Source organism: Tachyglossus aculeatus, chromosome 3 (genome assembly GCF_015852505.1).
Source record: "Tachyglossus aculeatus isolate mTacAcu1 chromosome 3, mTacAcu1.pri, whole genome shotgun sequence".
Classification (NCBI taxonomy): domain Eukaryota; kingdom Metazoa; phylum Chordata; class Mammalia; order Monotremata; family Tachyglossidae; genus Tachyglossus; species Tachyglossus aculeatus.
In genome coordinates, this window is record NC_052068.1 from 69,606,996 (window position 1) to 69,630,913 (window position 23,918).

At 44.0% G+C, this 23,918-nt stretch overlaps 1 protein-coding gene across 1 annotated transcript in view; it reads left to right on the forward strand.

The window, feature by feature from the left end:
• The window catches only part of BMPR1A (bone morphogenetic protein receptor type 1A), a 127,582-nt gene that overhangs the window by 54,044 nt on the left and 49,620 nt on the right, over positions 1–23,918 (forward strand). Inside the window, exon 2 of the mRNA XM_038744265.1 lies at positions 6,733–6,847. The gene's annotated coding sequence lies outside the window, so the exon portion shown is untranslated. The remainder of the gene's footprint in view (positions 1–6,732; positions 6,848–23,918) is intronic.

Below are 23,918 nucleotides of genomic sequence, written 5' to 3' on the forward strand. Positions count from 1 at the left end.
GAAAAGCCCTTTGAGGGACCTTCTGTCAGTCAATCAATGATGTTTATTGAGAGCTTATTGGTTACAGAGCACTTGAACTAAGCTTGGGAGAGTACAATGCAGTAATGTTGGTAGGCGCGATCCTGGTCCTCAAGTTGCTTAGAGTTTACCATCCCCCCTGGCGTTGTGTCCGCAACTAATAATAATTGTGGTATTTAAGCACTCACTATGTGCCAGGTACTGTTCTAAGCTCTGGGGTAGATACAGGATAGTTGGATTGGATGCAGTCCCTGCCCTACACAGGGCTCATAGTCTTAATCCCCATTTTACAGGTGAGAGAACTGAGGCACAGAGAAGTTAAATGACTTGCCCAAGGTCACACAGCAGACAAGTGGCAGAGTGGGGATTAGAACCCATGATCTTCTAACTCCCAGGCCCAGGCTGTAGCCACTGGGTCATGCTGCTTCTCTGGAGTCATTCAATTTTATTTCATTCAGTCGTATTTATCGAGTGCTTATTGTGTGCTGAACACTGTACTGAGCACTTGGGAGAGTACAATACAACAGTCCGTCTCCCCCTTCTAGACTGTGAGCCCGTTGTTGGGTAGGGACCATCTCTATATGTTGCCAACTTGGACTTCCCAAGCGCTTAGTACAGTGCTCTGCACACAGTAAGCGCTCAGCAAATACAATTGAATGAGTGAATAAACAGCCACATTCCCTGCCCACAACGGGCTTACAGTCTAGAGGGAGGGGAGACAGGCATTAATATGAGAAAAAATTACATATATGTACATCAGTGCTGTGGGGCTGGGAGGGGGGAAGAACAGAGGGAGCAAGTCAGCGCTGCACAGAAGGGAGTGGGAGAAGAGGAACTGTAATAAATAAGCCCTTGGGAGACTAAAATAAAAGCGAAAGGCCTGGACCCTGCCTTCAAGGAGTTTTCAGTCTAAAATTCAGTTGAAGCAGCATGGCTCAGTGGAAAGAGCACGGCCTTGGGAGTCAGAGGTCATGAGTTCTAATCCTGCTCCCCCACATATGTGCTGTGTGACCTTGGGCAAGTCACTTAACTTCTCTGAGCCTCAGTTACCTCATCTGGAAAATGGGGATTAAGACTGTGAGCCCCACGTGGGACGACCTGATCACCTTGTATCCTCCCCAGCTCTTAGAACAGTGCTTCTCACATAGTAAGCTCTTAAATGCCATTATTATTATTATTTACTGAGTTCCTACTGCATACAGAGCACTGTACTAAGTGCCTGGGAGAGTACAGTGCAACAATGAACAGTCATATTCCCTACTTAAAACAAGCTTACAGTCTAGAGGGGGAGGCAGACGTTAATATAAATAAGTAAATTATGTGCTGTGGGTTTGTGGGGTGGGGGGTGAGTGAATGGAGCAAGGTGGGTGATGCAGAAGGGAGTGGGAGAAGAGGAAAGGTGGGCTTAGTCAGGGAAGGCCTCTTGGAGAGATGTGCCTTCATTAAGGCTTTGAAGGGGGGAAAGAGTAATTGTCTGTGCCCTGCATGTGAGGAGGGAGGGTGTTCCAGGCCAGAGGGAGGATGTCCTGCCCTGAGTACAGGGAGGAGGTTAGCACTGAGGAGTGGAATTTTCAGTCAGGCTTGCAGTAGAGGAGTGAGGAGAGTTAGGAGGGGACAAGGTGATGGGTGCTTTAAAGCCAACGATGAGAAGTTTTTGTATGATGGGCAACAGGGAGGCAGCCAAGTGGAAATTATTTACAAGTAGTATGCTTTGGAGAGAGAACTAAGAACTAAGCTAAAATCAGTAGTGTCAGGAGTATGTACTCCTGCTTAATTTCCTGAGGGTAGACAGGCTCCCCAGCAGGGTCCTGGATCCTGGTGAGTTGACCTGGTGGCCTAGTGGATAGAGCACTTCCGTATGATGGACAACGGGAAGGCAGCCAAGTGGAAATTATTTACAAATAGTATGCTTTGGAGAGAGAACTAAGAACTAAGCTAAAATCAGTAGTGTCAGGAGTATGTACTCCTGCTTAATTTCCTGAGGGAAGACAGGCTCCCCAGCAGGGTCCTGGATCCTGGTGAGTTGACCTGGTGGCCTAGTGGATAGAGCAGTTTCCTGGAAGTCAGAAGGAACTGGGTTCTACTCCCCACTCTGCCACTTGTCTGTCAGTTGACCTTGGGCAAGTCACTTCACTTCTCTGAGCCTCAGTTAACTCATCTGGAAAACGGGGACTACGACTGTATCCAACTGTATCCACCCCATTGCCGTGTACAGTGCCTGGCACATAGTAAATGCTTAACAAGTACCATAAAAAAAGACAATATCAGCAGGCCAAACAGACAGCTGCTGTTGGACAAGTTAATAGCCGTATTCAAACAGTAAGGGTGGCAACAGTGTTTTAAGGACACAGTGAATCCCGGTCTCAAACAAGACTACATAGATGGGGACTGTGGGAAACAACGATAACCAGTCAGGCAACACAGGGTGCAGCTGTCAGGGATTGCTCTCTTGAAGCAAAAGCTTGGCTACTGAGCCATTAAAAAAACACCAGCAGGTGCTGCCACTGGTAGACACGGGGCATAATTTGAGAATGGGTTTTCCCGTAAAGCGTGTGGGATGACCCTTGGTCCTGAGATAACACAACGGAAAACCTGCTCGGAGGAGGTTTATAGTTTTAGTGGTTTGCGTAGCGCCATTTGCACTTTCTCTTTCCTCTGTCCCGGTCACGTTCTTGCCGGAGCACTTGGTGCCTCAAGCACATAGGCAGGCCAGGGGTGCGGCACATAGCTAAGTGGGAAGCAGCATGGCGCAGCGGAAAGAGCACAAGCTTCGGAGGCAGAGGCCCCAGGTTCTGTTCCCAGCTCCGCCACGTACCTGCCATGTGGCTTGGGGCAAGCCACTTAACTTCTCTGTACCTCCTTTCCCATTCCTTGTTGTCCCTCCTACTTAGACTGGAAGCCCCATGTGGGACCTGATGATCTTGTGTCTACCCCAGCGCCTTAGTACAGTGCTTGACCAATACCACTGTTGTCATTGTTAGGGATTCTCTCTCTCTCTATTGCTGGATTGACTTTCCCAAGTGCTTATTACAGTGCTCTGCACGCAGTAAGCACCCAATAAATATGATTGAATGAATGAATATTAAGAGAAGCAGCATGCCGCAGCAGGTAGAACATAGGCTTGGGAGTCAGAAGGTCTTGGGTTCTGATTCTGACTCTGCCGCTTGTCTGCCGTGTGACCTTGGGCGAGTCACTTCACTTCTCTGTGCCCCAGTTACCTCATCTTTAGCATTCGAGATTGATACAATGAGCCCCACGTGGTACAGGGACTGTGTCCAACCGGATTTGTTTGTGTCCACCCCAGCGCTTAGTACACTGCTTGGCACATAGTAAGCGCTTAAATATCACGATTGTTGTTAAGTGTATTCAAAAGTTTTTGACGTGCAGGACCTGTTTACTGCCAAAGTGACCGTAACAAAATGCCAAAGCTTTTTTTGTGGTATTTATCAAAACACTTAAGACTATGAGCCTCATTTGTGGCAGGGACTGTGTCCAAACTAATTATGTTGTATCTACCCCAGTGTTTGGCACATAGTAAGAGCTAAAGAAGTACCATTTTTTAAAAAATGCAGGGAACTGGCATGCTTTCCCTGAAAGTTATAGCCAAAGCTATTTTTTTTTTGAAACGGTCAAAGCAATTTTTTTGAAATGGAGCTTGATTTGAGACTATTTTAAAAAACAACAACAGACTACCAATGTAGCCTTTTTTTCTTCCTGCTATCTGTGGGTGTGGGTGGGAGGGTGGGTAGGAATGGGGGCAGTTTCAAGAGTTTTATGGCCCTAAAAGTTTTCCAAAGATGTTTGGGAATTGTACAAGCGTTGGAGTGGTGCATTTGGTAGCCTGTTAAGGGTTCCTAAAAGAGGCAGGCCAAAGCTAAGTGCTCTGCAGGGTCAGCCTGCCTTCGGTTTGACCATGAAAGATTTAACATGGTTTTGTGGTGGTCTGTCTGTGGGGCAGAGACTGTTGTCTTTAAGAATGGGTGCTATCTGATAGTCGGGACGTTTCGGGTTGCCTTAGTTTACACAAATTTGGTCTTTATTTCCAAGACTACTGAGTCTCAATGGGGCAGAAATGATACTTTTAAATGGACATGGCGACAGAGGTGTTTTGACCTTAGATTGGGAGAGAGGTTAGGTTCATAAAAGGCATTGCAGTTTCTCTCCTTTATAATTAAAGCAAAAGGTCTTGCTGTTCGAATGTAATACGTGTTTGAACATAATATGTGTTTGAACATAATATATCACCAAATTGATTTTTAATATATCTTTGAATAAACAATTTACATTATCAAGTGCATTTAATTATTTAGCTTTCTCCTTTTATAAATATATAATTGTGCATGAATCTTTCTTTCTAAAATGTAGGCTCTAGTAACACTGTTCACCATATTATGTTTCCCCCACGGAGCTTTGGGAGTGCATTTCAGCAAAATGTAAACTATTTTGAGCGTAGATTTGACTTGCATTGAGGACTGCGGTGGGAAAGGTGAACAAAGAGAAATGGCCAAGAGGATCAAATGGACCCTCGGTCTGCCACCTGAACTGGACAAGAGCCCGTGAGGTCCCAGCTTCAGCTGTGACTCTCCAGTGCTGCTATCGTCCCTCTCTTTTAGAGGGAAGTGCCTGCCTGTGTGGTGGTGATGATGATAATAATAATAATAATAATAATAGTGGTATTTAAGAGCTTACCATGCCAGACACTGTCCTAAGCACTGGCATAGATTCAAGGTAAATTGGGTTGGACACAGTCCCTGTCCCAAACGGGGCTCACAGTCTTAATACATCCACCGTATTATCCTGCCTACCCCAGCGCTTAGTACAGTGGTTGATACATAGTAAGTGCTTAACCAACACCATTGTTGTTCGTGTAATTTTTATCAAGCTCTCATCCTATCCCGTCTGGACTACTGCACTAGCCTTCTCTCTGATCTCCCATCCTCGTGTCTCTCTCCACTTCAATCCATACTTCATGCTGCTGCCCGGATTATCTTTGTCCAGAAACGCTCTGGACACATTACTCCCCTCCTCAAAAACCTCCAATGGCTACTGATCAATCTGCGCATCAAGCAGAAACTCCTCACCCTGGGCTTCAAGGCTCTCCATCACCTCGCCCCCTCCTACCTCACCTCCCTTCTCTCCTTCTACTGCCCAGCCCGCACCCTCCGCTCCTCCACCACTAATCTCCTCACTGTACCTCGCTCTCGCCTGTCCCGCCATCGACCCCCGGCCCACGTCATCCCCCGGGCCTGGAATGCCCTCCCTCTGCCCATCCGCCAAGCTAGCTCTCTTCCTCCCTTCAAGGCCCTGCTGAGAGCTCACCTCCTCCAGGAGGCCTTCCCAGACTGACCCCCTTCTTTCCTCTCCCCCTCGTCCCCCTCTCCATCCTCCCGTCTTACCTCCTTCCCTTCCCCACAGCACCTGTATATATGTATATATGGTTGTACATATTTATTACTCTATCTATTTATTTATTTATTTTACTTGTACATTTCTATCCTACTTATTTTATTTTGTTGGTATGTTTGGTTCTGTTCTCTGTCTCCCCCTTTTAGACTGTGAGCCCACTGTTGGGTAGGGACTGTCTCTATGTGATGCCAATTTGTGCTTCCCAAGCGCTTAGTACAGTGCTCTGCACATAGTAAGCGCTCAATAAATACGATTGATTGATTGATTGATTGATCAAGAGAAGCAGCATGGCGTAATGGATAGAACATGGACTGGGTAACCAGAAGGTCATGGGTTCTAATCTGGGTCTACCACTTGTCTGCCATGTGACCTTGGACGAATCACTTCACTTATCCAGGCTTCAGTTACCTCATCTGTTCAATGGAGATTGAAACTGTGAGCCCTAACTCTATTCTATGTGATTTACTTGTTACCCACCCCAGAGCTTTCTACAGTCCTTGGCATGTAGTAAGCACTTAATGAATACCATTGTTATTATTATTATTATTATTATTATTATTATTATTATTTCTGAGAACTCTGCATTTTTGGCATTCATGTTTCCATTTACTGCTCTGTTTATCAATTGGCCTACAGTTAAAAGGTTGAATGAATATGAGGTGATTTTAAAGCTCTGTGCGTAAACATTGCATTTGTCTTACCGGGATATAGTTTTTTTTTAAGGAGACACAATTATAATCATCAGAATAGATATTGAAGAGTAAGGATGCATATTCAAATGCAGTAGTTAAATTCAGAGGGAAAAATTATATTAAGCAAATATGTTAGTTGAGTGTCTAGTTTTCAGGTGATGTACTAATTTTCTCTTCTGACGTTTATTGCATTTACCCAACTATTCAGTTTGTCCCCATTTTGGGTTTTTTTTTTTTGTGAAAGGTCTTATATTTTATTTACCCCATACAGCCATATGTGTGTCTGGAGGTATGGTACTATGAATCAAAGAAGATAGAATAGAGAGGGTGATTCCAACAGTTGAGTTCTCTTTTGTAGGCCCATTTAAAGAGAGATCATGTGTAACCAATTTTGCATGTCTCTCCGTATTTTGTTTCCTATTCTTTCAAAATGGGAATTCTGTGGAAATAGGGGAAAGATTTTTGCATCTGAATGAGAACTTGGTTTGGCTTCTGCCCTCCAGAACCTTGGGTAGCTTTTCTGTTGTTTTTGTTTGGGTAGAAAAATCAGGACATTTCCCAGAACCTCAGGAATTGTTGAGCCCATTTAAAAGTCTGCCTTCTTTTCTTTTTACAGATTCATGGAAATATGCATTTCTTTAATACTGTCTTGGAATTAATGAAGTGGAAGTACAGGTCAAAGCAGTTTGAAGACACTTGGAAGTACAGTCTTAGTCCGCCCTTTCTCCAAGGTAAAATAACATTCTCTTAGTGAGTTTATAAGTGGTAAAAAATCTCATTTTTAGTAAACTTAACTGAGAGAAATGCTTCTTTGGTAAGTGATTAAAATAAATAGGGCAACATTATATCAAAATTTTCCTCAAATCGTTTTTGGTGCTCCCTGCCTTCCAAATTATTTATTTTTTTTAAGGTACATTACATGTACCTTCATTCATTCATTCAGTCGTATTTATTGAGCGCTTACTGTGTGCAGAGCACTGTACTAAGCACTTGGAAAGTACAAATTGGCAACTTATAGAGATGGGTCCCTACCCAACAGCAGGCTCACAGTCTAGAAGGGGGAGACAGACAACAAAACAAAACATATTAACAAAATAAAATAAATAGAATAAATATGTACAAATAAAATAGAGTAATAAATATGTACAAACATATATACATATAAACAGGTGCTGTGGGGAGGGGAAGGAGGTAAGGTGGGGGGGTGGGGAGGGGGAGGAGGAGGAGAGGAAGGAGGGGGCTTAGTCTGGGAAGACCTCCTGGAGGAGGTGAGCTCTCAGTAGGGCTTTGAAGGGAGGAAGAGCTGTTAAATGCTCCAAGAAGATAAAATAAATAATGATTTCTGGGCAGTCCAGGAGATGGTTTTATTTCAGTATTGGAAAGGATGCTTCTCCCTTCTAAAGAGAAAATACTGGAATGGGCTGTTATTCTGAATTTATACGTAAATTGTTACGAAATCCTGGCACATTGAGTGTTCAGAAACCCCAGTTTAGGTTCCCAATATCAGCACTTTAATGTTACAGTTTCTCAAAATTACAGTTCTTTGTATTTGTCTTGCTTTTTATTTTTATACTAATCTTCTCAATGAACTGAAAGCATCCAAAATGTCTTTATTGGTAAACAATTTGTAGTCCGTGTTTGACTGCTTATGTAATTTATATACAAACTTTATTCCATAGCTTTTTGCCATTTTCTGGGGGGGTGGGGGTGGGTGGGGTGTGTGTGTGTGTGTGTGTGTGTGTGTGTGTGTGTGTGTGTAAGATATATATATAGATATAGATATAGATAGAGAGAGAGATATATTTGGTCCAAGGATGATCCTACTGATGGTGTCATGGTGGCTACCCTGATAGTTTGATGTGAGTGTGGCTGATTTGATCGATGTTTGACTGACAGTTCCTTCCACATCATGTGCAGATTGCATTTTGCTGTACTCTTGAATTCATTACCCAGGTTGCCAGGTGCTATTTTTGTTTCTTCCCTTTGATGTCACAGTCATCCTGAAGCCACTACTTCAATGCAGTTACCAGTGTAGGATTACTGTATGCTAGGATGGTTTGTTATCTGTGGCTGTCTCCCAGCTGTCAGCGACTTTATCACCCTGTTAGAATTTTTGCATCATTGTGTCATTAAAATATTTCTCCTATCCAACTTTATGTGGTTACCCCATTTCACCCCACCTTAGCTCTGTTGTTTGGGAATCCTGCTCTTCTCCCCTCTTCTCCCGTTTCCCACCCGGTGGAATGATGTGATGAGCATTGCTCAGATGCTGGTGATCTGATTGCATTCCAGAACCTCAGTGTTTGTTTGTGATGCTGTTGTGCCACCTGCTATTAAATATTTCATGTAGCTAGTGTTGATGGAACAGATTCAAGCCAAATTGAAGATGCCTAGGGGCCTAGTGTCCAACAGTCTTTACATAGTATCTATTACTGATCTCTTTTCTCACACCCTCCTTTTCTTTGATCCAGATTACTACTTAGAGCCATTACAAAGTTATCTACTCCCTTAATTTGACCATAAGAGCTTCTCTTAAAGATTCAATCTTATCTAACGCTTTCCCAAATAGTCTGAATCACCAGATCATTTTGTAAGAATTACCACATAAATTTAGGTGGTTCTGTATGGACTCCAGTAGACATCACCACAGAGTGGGATGGCCATGTTAGGTTAATACCCAAAAGTGCGTAACTGACAGATACAAGAAGGTATGTTTCGGGAGCTCAGAATACTCAAACTGCTCCCAAAAGGCTGTAGAGGAATCAGGACAGCTTGGTTTTGAGTTATATGATCAACTCTCCATCTTCGATAAAGAAAACATTTTTCTTGACTTGTTTAAATCGGTTAGTACAGTGCTGTGCATACAGTAAGTGCTCAGTAAATACGATTGAGTGAATCTTTAGCCGCCAGTGATCAGAGTTCGTTTAAAACAGTTGTGTTCCCCTTTTCTTCTTTTTGGTTCATTGTTTTAGGCATATTTAGAGAATTTGTCTCTAGTTCGGCCCCAGAAGCCACTCGTGTCCCTGTCCCACCCTAAAGAGGGAAAAAAATATATGGTATATGTTATACACTTACTATGTGCCTAGCACTGTTCTAAGCGCCGGGGTAGATACAAGGCAGTCAGGTTGGACACAGCCCCTGTCCCATGTGGGGCTCACAGTCTCAGTGCCCATTTTTACAGATGAGGTAATTGAGACACAGAGAAGTTAAGTGACGTGCCCAAGGTCACACAGCAGACGGCAGAGTCGCGATTAGAACCCACAACCTCCGTCTCCTAAGTCCGTGCTCTTGCCACTAGGCCAAACTGCTTCAAGAGATCATCCAGTTTTTTCTTTTCTATACTCTTGGGCAGCTGGACAAATGTTTCATCGGTCTGGGTAATGTTAGGCAAATCCTGCCTCTCCATAAGTGCTTTTGATGTATGGAACAAAGAGATTGGGCTGTAAAGAAACCAGTCAGACTCCTTTTGGAATTCTGATGTGCTAATAAACCCAAGCCACCTCCTCAGGCCTCCAGTGAGGACTCATTTCCCCGTAGAAGTGAAGGTGCAGTGTTAGCAGCTGAACTGCAGTTGTTTATTCAGTAGACACTCACAGGGTGGCAGGCATTAGATCACCTGAGTTTCTAGCAGGCTGGAAGCTCTTCCCGACTAATGGTGAAAGAGCATGTGAATTTCCCTTTGTCCATGAGTTATGTGCCTAAAGGGATCAAGCAGAAAATTGAGTTGTTCTCATTGCAACAGTGTGTTGTGAACAGCTCTGCATAGACGGTTTAATCTAGGTCATATTTTTATTAAAACAGATTTAAAGAATAGCTTCCATGGCAAAGATCGTGAGTAAACCTTGATCAGCGCAATATCAAATATTAAGTGTTACAGGTGGATGTTTTAAATGTATCAAACATATACATAGTCTTATGTTGGAATCTAGGCTGGTCGTATGCCTGCCGGATGTGATAAAGTACCTTTTCCAATTCAGGTGCTATCTGCAGTTTCATGTTATTTTGTATTTTTGTAAATTTATTGTGTCCCTAACTATGTCAGTTCTCAATTAACTGTAATAGTTTTTGGTCGATTTTGGAAAGTCTCATTTGATCCAAAATAATAATGAACCCTCTTCCAATAGTAATTGTGATTGTGATATTTAAGTGCTTTAGTTGGTGCCAACTACTGCTTGAAGAACAGCACTGTTTGGTGAATCCAAGATAATCAGGTCAGGCACAGCCCCTGTCCCATAGGAGGTTCACAGTCTACAGAGGCAGAAAACACCAAGTCTTCTTTTGCAGCACAATGCTTCTCTGCCCCTCCCACCATCCCAGACCGGCTGGAAAGCTGAAAAAGATCCATAATAGGTGTGGTCAAAGCTCATCCCATGGTTGGGATCTGTTTAAGCTGTGGCTTTCAGAGGATAACAATTCTATGAAGGAATGGGACATAGGAGATCAGAAGGCAGAGGTGTCATGTAAGCTCATTGTGGGCAGCGAATGTTGTCTACTTATTCTCTTGGATTGTAATCTCACAAGCACCTAAAACAGTGCCCTGCATGTAGTTAGCACTCACTACATACCATTAATTTGTTGTGCTTTAGCTGGCTAGTGCTGAGTGACTAGTTGTCCCTCAAGCTGAGGAACAGCAAGCTGTCTGGAGCTGAATTCTGGCCCCCAGCTGGGGAAGAAGCTCTCCTTTGCCCCTCAAAGCACTTCACTCTACGATTGCCTCCTATTCTGGTAGCTGAAAACCTGTGGTGCTAATAACAGTAATAATAATTATGGTGTTTAAGTGCTTTCTGTGTGCCAGTCAATCAATCAGTCGTATTTATTGAGCACTTACTGTGTTCAGAGCACTGTACTAAGCACTTGGGAAGTACAAGTTGGCAACATATAGAGACAGTCCCTACCCAACAGTGGGCGCACAGTCTAGAAGACTGTACTAAGCACTGGGGTGGATACAAGCCAGTCGGGTTGGACAGTCCGTGTCCCAAATGGGGCTCACAGTCTTAATCCCATTTTTACGGTTGAGGGAACTGAGGCCCAGAGAAGTTAAGTGACTTGTCCAAGGTCTCAGCAAACAGCTGAGCCGGGATTAGAACCCTTGACCTTCTGACTCCCAAGCCCATGCTTATCCACTACACCATGTTGTAGGTGCACTTTATTTTTCTCCATCTGCCCCTCGCCTCAGGCAGAGGGTTAGGAATAAAGGAAATTACAGACTGGAGTGCTACACACCTCCAGAGAACAAAGTTTGCAGGCAAGGGGCACGCCTGGGTCATTTTTATTTATTTATTTTTTTACCAAAACCGTTCTGTCTGTTTCTTCACTCCTCAAGAACCTCCAGTGGTTGTTGCTCATCCATGTCCTCATTGAACAGAAACTCCTAACCTTAGTCTTTAAAGCACTCAATCACCTTGCCCTCACCTACCAGACCTACCTGATTTCCTGCTACAATGCTGTCAGTACACTTTGCTATTCTGATGCCAACCTAACTCACTGTTCCTCGATCTCATCTGTCTCACCACTGACCCATTGCCCACATCATCATCATCATCATCATCAATCGTATTTATTGAGCGCTTACTATGTGCAGAGCACTGTACTAAGCGCTTGGGAAGTACAAATTGGCAACATATAGAGACAGTCCCTACCCAACAGTGGGCTCACAGTCTAAAAGGGGGGAGACAGAGAACAAAACCAAACATGCTAACAAAATAAATAGAATAGATATGTACAAGTAAAATAAATAAATAAATAGAGTAATAAATATGTACAAACATATACATATATACAGGTGCTGTAGGGAAGGGAAGGAGGTAAGATGGGGGGATGGAGAGGGGGACGAGGGGGAGAGGAAGGAAGGGGCTCAGTCTGGGAAGGCCTCCTGGAGGAGGTGAGCTCTCAGTAGGGCCTTGAAGGGAGGAAGAGAGCTAGCTTGGCAGATGGGCAGAGGGAGGGCATTCCAGGCCTACATCTTGTCTCTTCATAGCTGACGGATGATCACTCTCCCCACCTTCAAACCCTTATTAAGAACATATCTCTTCCAAGAGGCCTTCCCTGACTAAGCCCTCATTTCCTCTTTTCCCACTCCCTTCTGGGTCACCCAGGCACTTCTTTTTGCACCCTTTATTCACCCCTCTCTGCCCCACAGCACTTATGCACATGTCTGTAAATTATTTGTTTGTATTAATGCCTGTCCCCCTTGGATTGTAAGAATGTTTTTTATTTAATGGTATTTAAGCATTTACTATGTGCCAAGCATTATTCTTCCTGTGGGCAGGGAAGGTGTCTACTAACTCTGTTGTATTGTGCTCTCCCAAGCACATAGTACAGTGCTCTGCACACGGTAAGTGTCAATAAGTACTGTTGATTGGGAAACTGAATGGGCCAAATGGAATTTTCATCTTGTTGTGGGAGTTATGACGGTGTGCACCGAAGCCACGTCTCGACCTTGTAAATAATGGGAATTGACTTTCCTTCAGAGGTGCCGCGGTTGCCACCCCTCCCCTGATTGAACGGCCTGTTGCCTTCCGTGCCAAGCTAAGCCTGGTGGCTGAAGTAGTGGGTGATACAGTTGATTGTCTTTTAAGAAGTGGCTTTTCCCAGAGAGTTGGTTTCTCAGAAAGAGGTTTTTGAGCTTGCCCAGCAGTAGTAACTCTTAATGTTCTCTTACTGTGTAGGTACTGGAGGTGGTCTGGTGTTTGGGACCACTGATTTCAATTAATCCCTAGTACCACACCAGGCATGGGGTTGGAAGTGAATGTTTGGAAGAGTTCCCTGTATTAGTGGTTCATATTGCAGGGGACTGGGGATTAGCCGGGTGAAGGGGGGCTTCAAGTTCGTATCAAGAGATAAGACAAGACATTTGAGGTCAATTCCCTCTGCTGTGGGGCCTTTGTTCAGGGGAGGAGAACTTAACACTGTGCTGCTTGCTTCCTCACCCCATCCCTCCAACTTCACATCTAGACCAGTTCCACAGATTGCGGGAACCTGTGTGTCTGTTCAGAGCATCCGCTGGCCCATCATCCCGGTTCACTAGGTTTCTACTTGTGTACGTTGGCTGATTTTTATTTTATTTTTTATTTTCTGGAACAGATCGACAGGTGTCTCTCATGTAGGCTTCTCAGAATGGGTCTCTTGTTGTAATATTATAAAAGATCAGTTCATGGTGGTTTGATCCAGATTGGGTTTTCCTGCCACCAGTGGATTGATATAGAGTTTTGAGATGATTGGGTCTGAGAATCGTGAGCCTTTTGCAGCTATGCATGCATTCATGGTTTGGACTGCTCTGGAAAGGGTGAGGTATGAACAGGCAACAGTGAGAAGGTTGCTCAGCACAGTCCATTATGCCCAGATTGTGGCTTATTATGACAGGCCAGCAAAAGGGGGAGCCTAGGCAGGCTATCAAACATCCCAGAAGAGACCCGCTGTTGGTGAGGTCCAGGGGCCTCTGCATGTTGGGACCCGTAACCTCCATTTTCCTTTCAGTCTGAGAGGCAGAAGCTATAGGGCAGATTGTGTGAAAATGAAAGGCCGCATGCTCCGATCTAGAGGCCGGTGAGGTCTCGCTGAATTCTAATTATAGGCTGGCAACTTAGTTGAGATGGAACCTGATCTTTTGGATCAGACTGATGGCAGATTATTGGGCCTTGGCGAGGGAATGGCTCTTAACCAGCCATTTGTCCAAGTAAGGAAATACTTGGACTCCTAACTTTTTCAGTGGTGCTTTCAGGGCTGCTGAGTGTTCAGGAAAGGCGGAAAGCGATCTTTTGAAGACAGAGGTGTGTACTGCCCATCAGAAAACCTAGGTATCCTCAGTGGTGGATCAGAATTAGTAGATATGTGTTTGAGAGCAAGCACCCAGAGTTCCTCCCATTTACTGATTACCTCAACTCATTTCCATCCTCATTCAGTGGAAAAGGCAAGGGCCTGGAAGTTCTCTGCCTCAGTGTGAGCTCCTTGAGGGCAGTATACATATATAGCAGCTCTGTTCTATTGTACTCTCCCAGGCATAGCTTAGTGGGAGTCAGAGGGCTTGGATTTTAATACTGCCTCTGTTCCTTTGTTGCTGTGGGACCCTGGGCAAGTTGCTTTACTTCTCTGGGCCTCAGTTTCCTCATCTGTAAAATGAAACGCAATAATTGCGTTTTCATCTTTCCCGGCCCATGTCATCCCTCTGGCCTGGAATGCCCTCCCTCCCAACATCCGCCAAGCTAGCTCTCTTCCTCCCTTCAAGGCCCAACTGAGAGCTCACCTCCTCCAGGAGGCCTTCCCAGACTGAGCCCCCTCCTTCTTCTACCCTTCTCCAGCCCCCCCGCCTTACCTCCTTCCCTTCCCCACAGCACCTGTATATATGTTTGTACATATTTATTACTCTATTTATTTATTTATTTTACTTGTAGATATCTATTTATTTTATTTTGTTAATATATTTGGTTGTGTTCCCTGTCTCCCCTTTCTAGACTGTGAGCCAACTGTTGGGTAGGGACCGTCTCTATATGTTGCCAACCTGTACTTCCCAAGCGCTTAGTACAGTGCTCTGCACATAGTAAGCGCTCAATAAATACGATTGATTGATTGATTGATTACTGATTCCACTTTAGACCTGACTTTCTGAAAATAAACACTCAGATTTTTTCCTTTAGGCTAGGTCTCAGTCTAATTTGGTTTTGGAGGATCAGAAAGCATCCTTTGACATTCTCAAAGTTCTAACTTGCTCCTCCTTTCTTTCCCTTCTATGCTCTGTTAAGGTTCTTACCTTTTTCTTACCTCCTTCCCTGATGGCTATGTGTTCTGTATTGTACATGTGGGCTTTTAACTGCTGTAGTACTGCTCTTGTGGAATGTATTTACTAAATTCCAGCTGTTGCAAACTGTTGTATTCTTTTACAGGCATTAATTTTGTAAGTCTTAGAAAATGGATATGGCCATTAATCCAAGTTCAGCTTTAGTGAAGCTTTATGAACCAACAAACGCCTTACAGCTATTGTTTATAGTACAGTGGAATTTCATTTTAACACTCGTCTGTTCAGTGTTTTCCCACCCTGTAATAGCATTGGAGCCAGAAAATAGCTAAAAGAATCTTTGATGGACATGTTCCAACAGTGGTGGTGGCTACTTGAATTTTCTTTTGGGATTATTATAAATCAATCAGTAGTTTTTATCATGCACCTCTTATGCACAGAGCAAGGCAGGTCACTTGAGAGAGTACTATAGAATTAGTGGACAAGAATCCCTACCCTCAGGGAGCTTAAAGTCTAGCAGGGGAGACAAACACCTAAATCCTATAGACTGTAGGCCCATTATGGGCAGGGAACCACAACTATCTATCAAATATTGTATTGTACTCAGAGCAGCAGAATGGCTCAGCAGAAGGAGCACGGGCTTGGGAGTCAGAGGTCGTGGGTTCTAATCCCGGCTCCATCACTTGCCAGCTGTTTCACTTTGGGCAAGTCACTTAACTTCTCTTTGCCTCAGTTCCCTCATCTGTAAATTGGAGATTGTGAGCCCCACATGGGACAACCTGATTACCTTGTATCTCCCCCACTGCTTAGAATAGTGCTTGGCAAATAGTAAGCACTTAACAAATGTCATCATTATTATTACTCTCCCAAGTGCTTAGTTCAGTGCTCTGCATGCAATAAATACTGATGATGTCGATGATGATAAATTCTAAATAGGAGGAGGTAACGGAGTATGAAGACGGGGCCCCAAGTGCTGTTGTGGATTGTAAGTGCCTAGGTGGCTGAAATGGCATTTGGGAAGATGTAAAGTAACAAGATTAGAAGTCAATCAGGGAATGTGATTTCAAAAGGACTTTCAAGATGGGGATGAGTGGTGAGCTTTCATGTGAAGGTCTAGGGCAGATAGGGAAGTGTGAGCAAGAGATGGGCTCTTGGAGAGATGAGAACAAGGCACAGGTGAGTGGGTTGGCTGGAGAGGAAAAGATATTACGAGCTGGGATGGAGTGGGTGAAAAAGAGCATAAGCAGTCAGGAGAGAGTCAACTGAGGTCAGGAGTTTCTGCTTATGGAAAAGAATGGACATCTGTTGGAAGTTTTTGAGGTGGTAGGGTAGGGTATGCTTGCCAAAGATTGTTGTACATGGATGATCCTGGCAGCAGAGTGAAGTGTGAATTGGATAGCTGGGAGATTGGAAGCAGGGAGATGAGCTAGGAGCCTGAATTAATAGTGTAGCCTGGAATATAGCAAGTGCGTGGACCACTGTGATGGCTGTTGAGATGGAAGAGAAGGGGTAGGTTCTGTCTGGAAATGTCGCAGAGCCCTCTGCCTCCCCCACCACCCCCTAACAGGCTCAGTTCTGGGATTCCCCTTCTATTTTCCATCACACCCATTTGCTTGGAGAATTCATTCACTCCCTTGGCTTCAACTGCTGTCTATGTGGATGATTCCCAAATGTACTTCTCCAGCCCTAGCCTCTCTTTCTCTCTAGTGTTGCATCTCCTTCTGCCTTCAGGATATCTCCATGTGGATGTCCCCCTGGCACTTCAAACTTACCTTGTCCAAAACAGAACTCCTCAATTTTCCCAATTTCTCAATTTTTTGTATTGTACTCTCCCAAGCGCTTAGTTACACTGGTGGTGGTAATGGTATTTATTAAGTACTGAGTACTGGGAAAGAATACACAGGTGAGAATTTGACACAGTCCCTTTTCCTTGGGGGCTCACAATCTAATATGTGCTCTGCCCATAGTAAATGCTCCGTAAATACCATTGACTGACTGATTTTGGTGACATACTGAATATGGGGTTGAAAGAGAGGAATCAAGGATAATGTCAAGGTTTCAGGGGGGCAGCGGGTAGTGATCACTCTTCTTCTCCCTGAGTAACATTTATTTCTGTTCCGTTATGAGTCTTCTAAGACTTTCACACTTTGAAACCAGTAGGTAAAGACCTGGTTAAAGTCTTAATTGCCCAGTCCTAAATGGTGGGGGGAGCAGACACTCAGGCAACCCATAAATTTACTCAAAATAAGTATCAGTGGAAGTAAAAATAGTGTATCTGAACTGGAAAAACAAAATTAATGAAAGCACAGCAGTAAACTGGGAGGGTGAAAAATGAAGAGAAGCTATTTAATGATTGACTCATAATTTTGCAGCAGGCCATGCATAGTAAATCATATTATGTAAGTTTTTTAACTCTGATAGGAGTCATAACTTTGTCATGTAATTGCTGGAGTAGCTAATTCAGGCACTGAAAGACAAAATTATTAATGCAGTTGTCTGCAAAATCTCTATTTCTGTTTATTTGGGGAAATTCAGCGTGCTTTCCTTCCGTGATGTAGGTAAGATTTCACTGTTTGATAATAAGATGGAAATATACTTACATATACCTTAAGGGGAGCGTGTCACAGTGTCCCAGCAGGGAAGCTAAAAATGTTTCTAACATTCTCATTTCCTTTGAGTCTTTCCACTGTCAGCAATCATCCTGGCATATATATGTATGTTTTCTTTTTTTTAGTCCCGGTTTGATGTACAGCCATGGTATGATGCAGTGGACCTGCAGTCAAGATGTGCTTCAGTTTCCAAAAACAAATGTACCAAAAGGAAATGCCAGAGAGGGCCCTTAACCGATATATTCGAGCAGTGTAGCAGTTCCAATTGTTTGGTTTTTATTTAAATTAATGCATACTTCTATTCAGAGGAATTAATAAGTAGTGATATTCCACCCACAATTATAGTCTCTTTATAGGATTACTCTTAGCGTAACCACACTCCAATACAGAAGTCTCCCATCATTTGTCTGTTTTCCATCTTAGCTAAATTAGAGTTGAACAGAAAATAATTTTACCTTGAAGTCCTGCCTTTGTAGTTCTTTAATCCTCTTAATGTTTCTCAACTTTTGCACCTCATTTTTTTTTCCAAGTTGGGGAATGAAACACAGGATGGTGAATTTGGAAATTTCAGAAGATGGGGGAATTTATTTTTCCCTGTAAGTGGACCACACCTAAAAAGATGGTTGGTGCCCTCAAGGAGGTTGCATTCTTATGGGAGAGATGAGCGGACACCTAAGTTGCCAATCATGCAATAGGCAATAGTCAGAACTTCGGTACACATGATGAACAAAAGCAAGTATTTAAATAATCAACAAACGTATATCTGAGAGCTAAAGGGACTGAAAGGGGGAAGAGGAAGGTTTGGGATTAATCAGGGAAAAGCTCCTGGTGAAATGGCTTCTTTGGAGGTCTATGAAGACAATGGAAAATGTAGGTGTAGTTGATGGGAGGGAACTACATGGAATAAGCATTCATACTTACAAGGTCACTCCTTGGAATAAACATAGGATTGACCTTAATTTCCAGATGATTTCCAGCATCTCTGCTGGTTGGATCGAACGGGATGGGATTTTTCCCATCCAAGTCTGTAGATTCCTTCTGTCGTATCGAGGTGAATCTGGGACTCTTGCCAACAGACCCACTTTGGATTCCCTACCCTCCTTCCTCCTTCCCTTTCTAAGACCCCCCAAACAGGTCCTGGAGGGCTTGAGAGAGATAGAGAGACAAACCATGCTTTGGGAGAATGGGGGTGGACACCCCCCTCAAGACTCCAGGACTGGAGGGGGAAGGGGTAGAGATAGGGATACCACATGGCACCCTAAATGGTCCAGGACACTGGGAGATATGCAGTGGCACTTTTCTTCCCCTAGCTTCCTGCGCATGGGTTCCTGTTCATAAAGGGAACTGGGTGGAAGGGTGTGGATGGCACAGCAAGAGCCATAGACTCAGGGCTCAGAGACTCATAGACTCAGAGAGACCCTCGGGGGCATGGTGAGGAAGGGATCCTGGACCACTTCCCCCAGGAATGACAATTGACCAAGCAGTTCAAGGAGCTGGTTTTTAAGTTCCAATTAATGTGGCATAGGGTTCAAGCCCAGTGCTACAAGGAGGCTTTATTACCACCTGCTTCCCACATAGGGTTGCAGTTGGGAACTGCTTCCCTGAGTTAGGGGAGACTCTTTTGTGGAAACGCCTCCCTCCCCCCACCCCCAAAAAAAGATACCCAAAAAACTTCAAATAACAGTCCTTGACAGGAATGTATTTCATTACTCACATATTCACAGATGTCCTTAGAAACCAAAGCAACATCATTATCCAGAAAGTCTTAATGCACATGGTTATGGAGCAGAGATTGTGGCTGGAGTAACCCCCTCACCCCCATTCTCCCAAAGCATGGTTTGTCACTCTGTCCCTCTTTAGCCTTCCAGGGCCTTTTGGGGAGTCATAGAAAGAGAAGGAGGGTAGGGAATCCAACTGAATACCTCTGTGTTCTAATAAATCAGTGACTTTTTGAGTGCTTATTGGGTACAGAGCACTGAACTAAGTATTTGGGAGAGTAGAATACAAGTTGGTAGACCCATTCCCTGCCTAAAATGAGCTTACAGTGTAGAGGGGAGACAGACATTAATATAAATAAATAATTTATGGATATGTGCCTAGGTGCTGTAGGGCCAAGAGTGGGGCAATACCAAGTGTCTAAAGGATACACTTCCCAAGTGCGTAGATGGCGCAGAAGGGAAATGGTCGGGGGGCTTGGGGTGGAGAGATGGCTTAATCGGGGAAGGCCTCTTGGAGATTTTCAATGAATTAGTCATATTTATTGTGTGCTTGCTGTGTGCAGAACACTGTACTAAGCGCTTGGGAGAGTAAAATATAACAATATTACAGACACATTCTCTGCCCGCAACGAGCTTACAGTCTAAAAGGAGATGTGTAATAAGGTTTTGAAGGTGTTCTGCCTCTGAAAATTCATTCAACAGTAAATACACAAGATAATCCAAATATGAACAAAATATGCCCACATAATCTCTGTATTCAAGCATTAATCATTAGGTCAGATATTCATGATCAGCGTATGTGACCAAAAGTTTTATTCCTATTCATCAGGAGATAAAATGGCAAATTCCACTCATACATGTATAGCTTTTATATACACGCCTTGCCCAGTTACTATAGAGTAGAATATCTCAAAGTCTAAATATTCATATTGCAGTTTCATTCATAAACAATACAATAATGTATGGCTTGTTCACCCGTGCATAGCTGCGTAAATTACATATTGTTCTCTTTAACACAATGACTGAACGTTTCCAGATAATAATTATGGTATTTGTTAAGCACTTAGTATGTGCCACACACTGTACTAAGAGCTAGGTTAGATCCGCACTACACTACAGTATTAAAGCACTACAGTATTTGTTGCAGATATTATACCCTGCAACACAGCCTCAAAACTATTACTGTTTCATAAATGGTTGTCTTATGGAGTCCATTTTCCCCATAGATTTAGGTTCCATTCCAGAAACAGCCCTAATGTGGTAGTTAAATAAATAAATATGTATTTATTTATATTAATGTCTGTCTCCCCTCTACACTGTAAGCTCATTTTAGGCAGGGAATGGCAGGGAGGCATTTTGTGGAAACGCCTAATGTGGTAGTTGAGTCCTAGAGATGAGTGAAACTTGCACTCACTCTAAATTCCTCTCCACTCACCCCTAATTCTCCCTCTCTTTCCTTCCCCAAGTTCCTAGCATCTTTCTTCCCCATTCTCACCAGCACCCTGAATTCTGCTGTCTTTTCTCCGGTGTCTCCAGATCTCACCTTGTCTTTGCTCCACTTCTTTGTTTTGTTGTTTGTTTTTTGGTTTGAACTGTCAGCCCCATGTGGGACAGGGACTGTTGACGACCTGATTAGTTTGTATCTACCCCTAGCACTTTGAGCAGTGTTTCACACATAGTAAGCACCTCAATAATAACTGTTATTGTAACCACAACTGTTGCTGGGGGCATAGCAGCCAGCCCTATTGCTTAGTCCCTCCCCTTTCTCCTCCTTCTTGACTTGTAGCCCCACTCTCCCACCCCAGCCACAGCTGTTTGATAAGCCAGGGAGGGAGGAAGGACAGGGTTGGAATTTGGATCTAATGAATTTGGTACTAATGAAGTGCTCGTGCAGATACCCCCTCCCTGCATTTGAGCGTATTTTGGAGTGACTATTTCAACCTCTTCCCTGGAGGGGCCTGCACATATCATATCAGCCCAACACAGAGATCACATTCTGCACCGATCCAGATTTTTGCTTAAATTGGTGTCAGATTTGCGTATTGATTCAATCGTATTTGAGTGCTTACTATGTGCAAGACACTGTACTAAGCGCTTGGGAGAGTACAGTACAACAAACAGATGCTCCCGCCCACAACAATCTTGTTTCATCCAGGTGATTGCCCTTCCTGTCTTCTTGTAGGAAGGGGCACACAGTAAGCGCTCAATAAATACGATTGATTGATTGATTGATGTCTTGAGGTCTCATAATGCACTTTTCAGCTCCAGCTCAGGAGCAGCAGCATTGGTGCACCTACTAAATCCTCTTCTGCAGCTGAGCAGCCTTTCTGCTCTGAGACAGCCACTGCTCACTCAGGCAATCATTGTTATGTATATTAAGTGCTTACTGTGTGCAGGGCACTGGAGCAAGTACACCCAGAAGTTATGATTATGGTATGCTTTAAGCACTTACTCTGTCAAGCACTGTTCTAAGCACTGGGATCAATACAAGGCAGAGAGTACACTACAGTAAATAGACACAGTCTCTACCCACAAGGAGCTTACAGTCTACTGTCTCCCTCCAAAACTCCAGCCAGGGCTCTCCCGCCTTTACCACAGCACTAAGGGCCAGGCCACTATTTTCTTAATTGTATTTACTGAGTACTTACCAGGTGCAGAGCAGTGTTTCAAGTACAGTATAACAGAGTTGGTAGACACATTCCCTGGCCACAGTGAGCCTACAGTCTAGCGTACAGTCTTAAGAAGACAGTGTCTTCTTAAGGCACAGTCATGAAGTAGGAACTACTGTCTGAAACCACAGGTCAGCTGCAGTCAGAGGGGAAGGGCCTGCTTGCCTGGACAGGAAAGAAAAAGTCTGTCTCATTGGCTCCAGACAGCCGAAAGTGAGGCTGGAAATGATCCAGTTACAAGGGCTGAAACGGAGCTTCTGCCACAGGGTCATATGGGCTGTTGCTCCCTTTCAGGGAATGACTGTGCTAGATGAATCACCGCTATGTATAAAATGCTGCTTACAAGAATAACAAAAAAACTTAGATGAGCATGGGTATAATTGATTTGGGCTTTTATGTATTTTAAAAGAGACATTGCTCTTCAGTCTGTTGACACTGTCTTCATTGGGACTGGTGGCTTGCAGTTCTCCGCCTCAGTATCAGGCTGGGTGACTTGGTGTCTTAATTTATCCTTAAAATTTTTATCAAATGTTCTAGCACAATCACAATTAATTATCCCCCAAGCTGATGTTTTCCCTCTGGTTCTCATAAGAAAGAGCAGGAAGAAAGGCGGCAGGGTGTGCGGATGGGGGCGGTGGATGGTCTTCATGTAGAAGTGAGTGATTCTTGCTTCACGAGTTCACTGAAGGATCTTAATGTGGCCCACTATTTCTGATGGATTTGATTGCCAAATTCTGAGATTTTGCGTGATGTGGATGATAGGCTGTATTATCGGATAGGTGGCTGGATGTTTTCTCCAATGTCTGCAGTTCAAGGTGGGTCATCACAAAATCATGTTGAAGGTGAACTGTTCTACCATTGGAACTGTACTAATTAATAACATCCACAAGTTTTTGTTTTTTTATGGTATTCGTTAAGCACTTACTATGTGCCAGGCACACAAGCTAATCAAGTTGGATATAGTCCGTGTCCCACCTGGGCTCACCGTCTTAATCCCCATTATACAGATGAGGTTACTGAGGCACAGAGAAGTTAAGTGGCTTGCCCAAGGTCTCCCAGCAGACAAGTTTTCACAGAAACTCTTAACCACTCAATCAGCTCGCCTTCTCCTACCTTGCCTTGCTGATTTCCTAGTACAGCCCAGCCCACACACTTGCTGCTCTAGCTCCAGCTTGCTCACTCTGCCTCCATCTCATCCATCTCACTGCCAACCCCTTTCCCACATCCTCTCTCTGGCCTGGAATTCCCTCCCGCTCCACATACAATAGACCCCCTCCCCATCCCACCTTCCCCAGTTTCACCCTCTTTTCCCCTGCTTCCTCTCCCTTCTGCATCACTTGTTCACTTGAAGCTGTATCCTTTAAGTCTCAGTACGAGCCCACTGAGGCCAGAGCTCCCTTCCTGGTGGTGCAGAGTCCCAGCTGCAATGCCACGATCCTCCGAGTCTTAATCAGCTGAAATGGGAGGGACCCCTGAAGCATCCCAGACCGCCGGGACATAGTGCCACACTCTCTGCCTCGGCCTCTCTGCCCGCCTGTCTCATGGTTAGGCCGTGTTACTGCAGTTGACCCTTCTCTGGAACTGATTGCCCCATCAAAGTAGAAACTTGGGTTAAACATTTTTCCTTAACCAGATGTTTGTGTCAGAGAGTTGTTTTTAGGAAAATAATGATCATTGTCGAGGGTAGGTTGGCATTAAGAGCAGTCTTAGCACAAAACAATTGGCAAAGTTATATTCAAAACTGTTCGGTAGAGAACATAGTGGTAGAGAAGCAGTGTGGCGTAGTGGAAAGAGCATGGCCTTGGGAGTCAGGGGACCTGGGTTCTAATCCCGGCTCTGACACTTGTCTGCTGTGTGACTTTGGGCAAGTCACTTCACCTCTCTGGGCCTCAGTTACCTCATCTATAAAATGGGGATTAAGAATGTGAGCCCTATGTGGGACAGGGACTGTGTCCAACTTGATTATCTGGTATCTACCCCAGCACTTAGTCCTGGGCCTGGTACAGAATGCATAACAAATATCAGTAAAAAGAAGTAGAGGTAAGCAAATGGCAACAGAAATCACCATTTTCTGG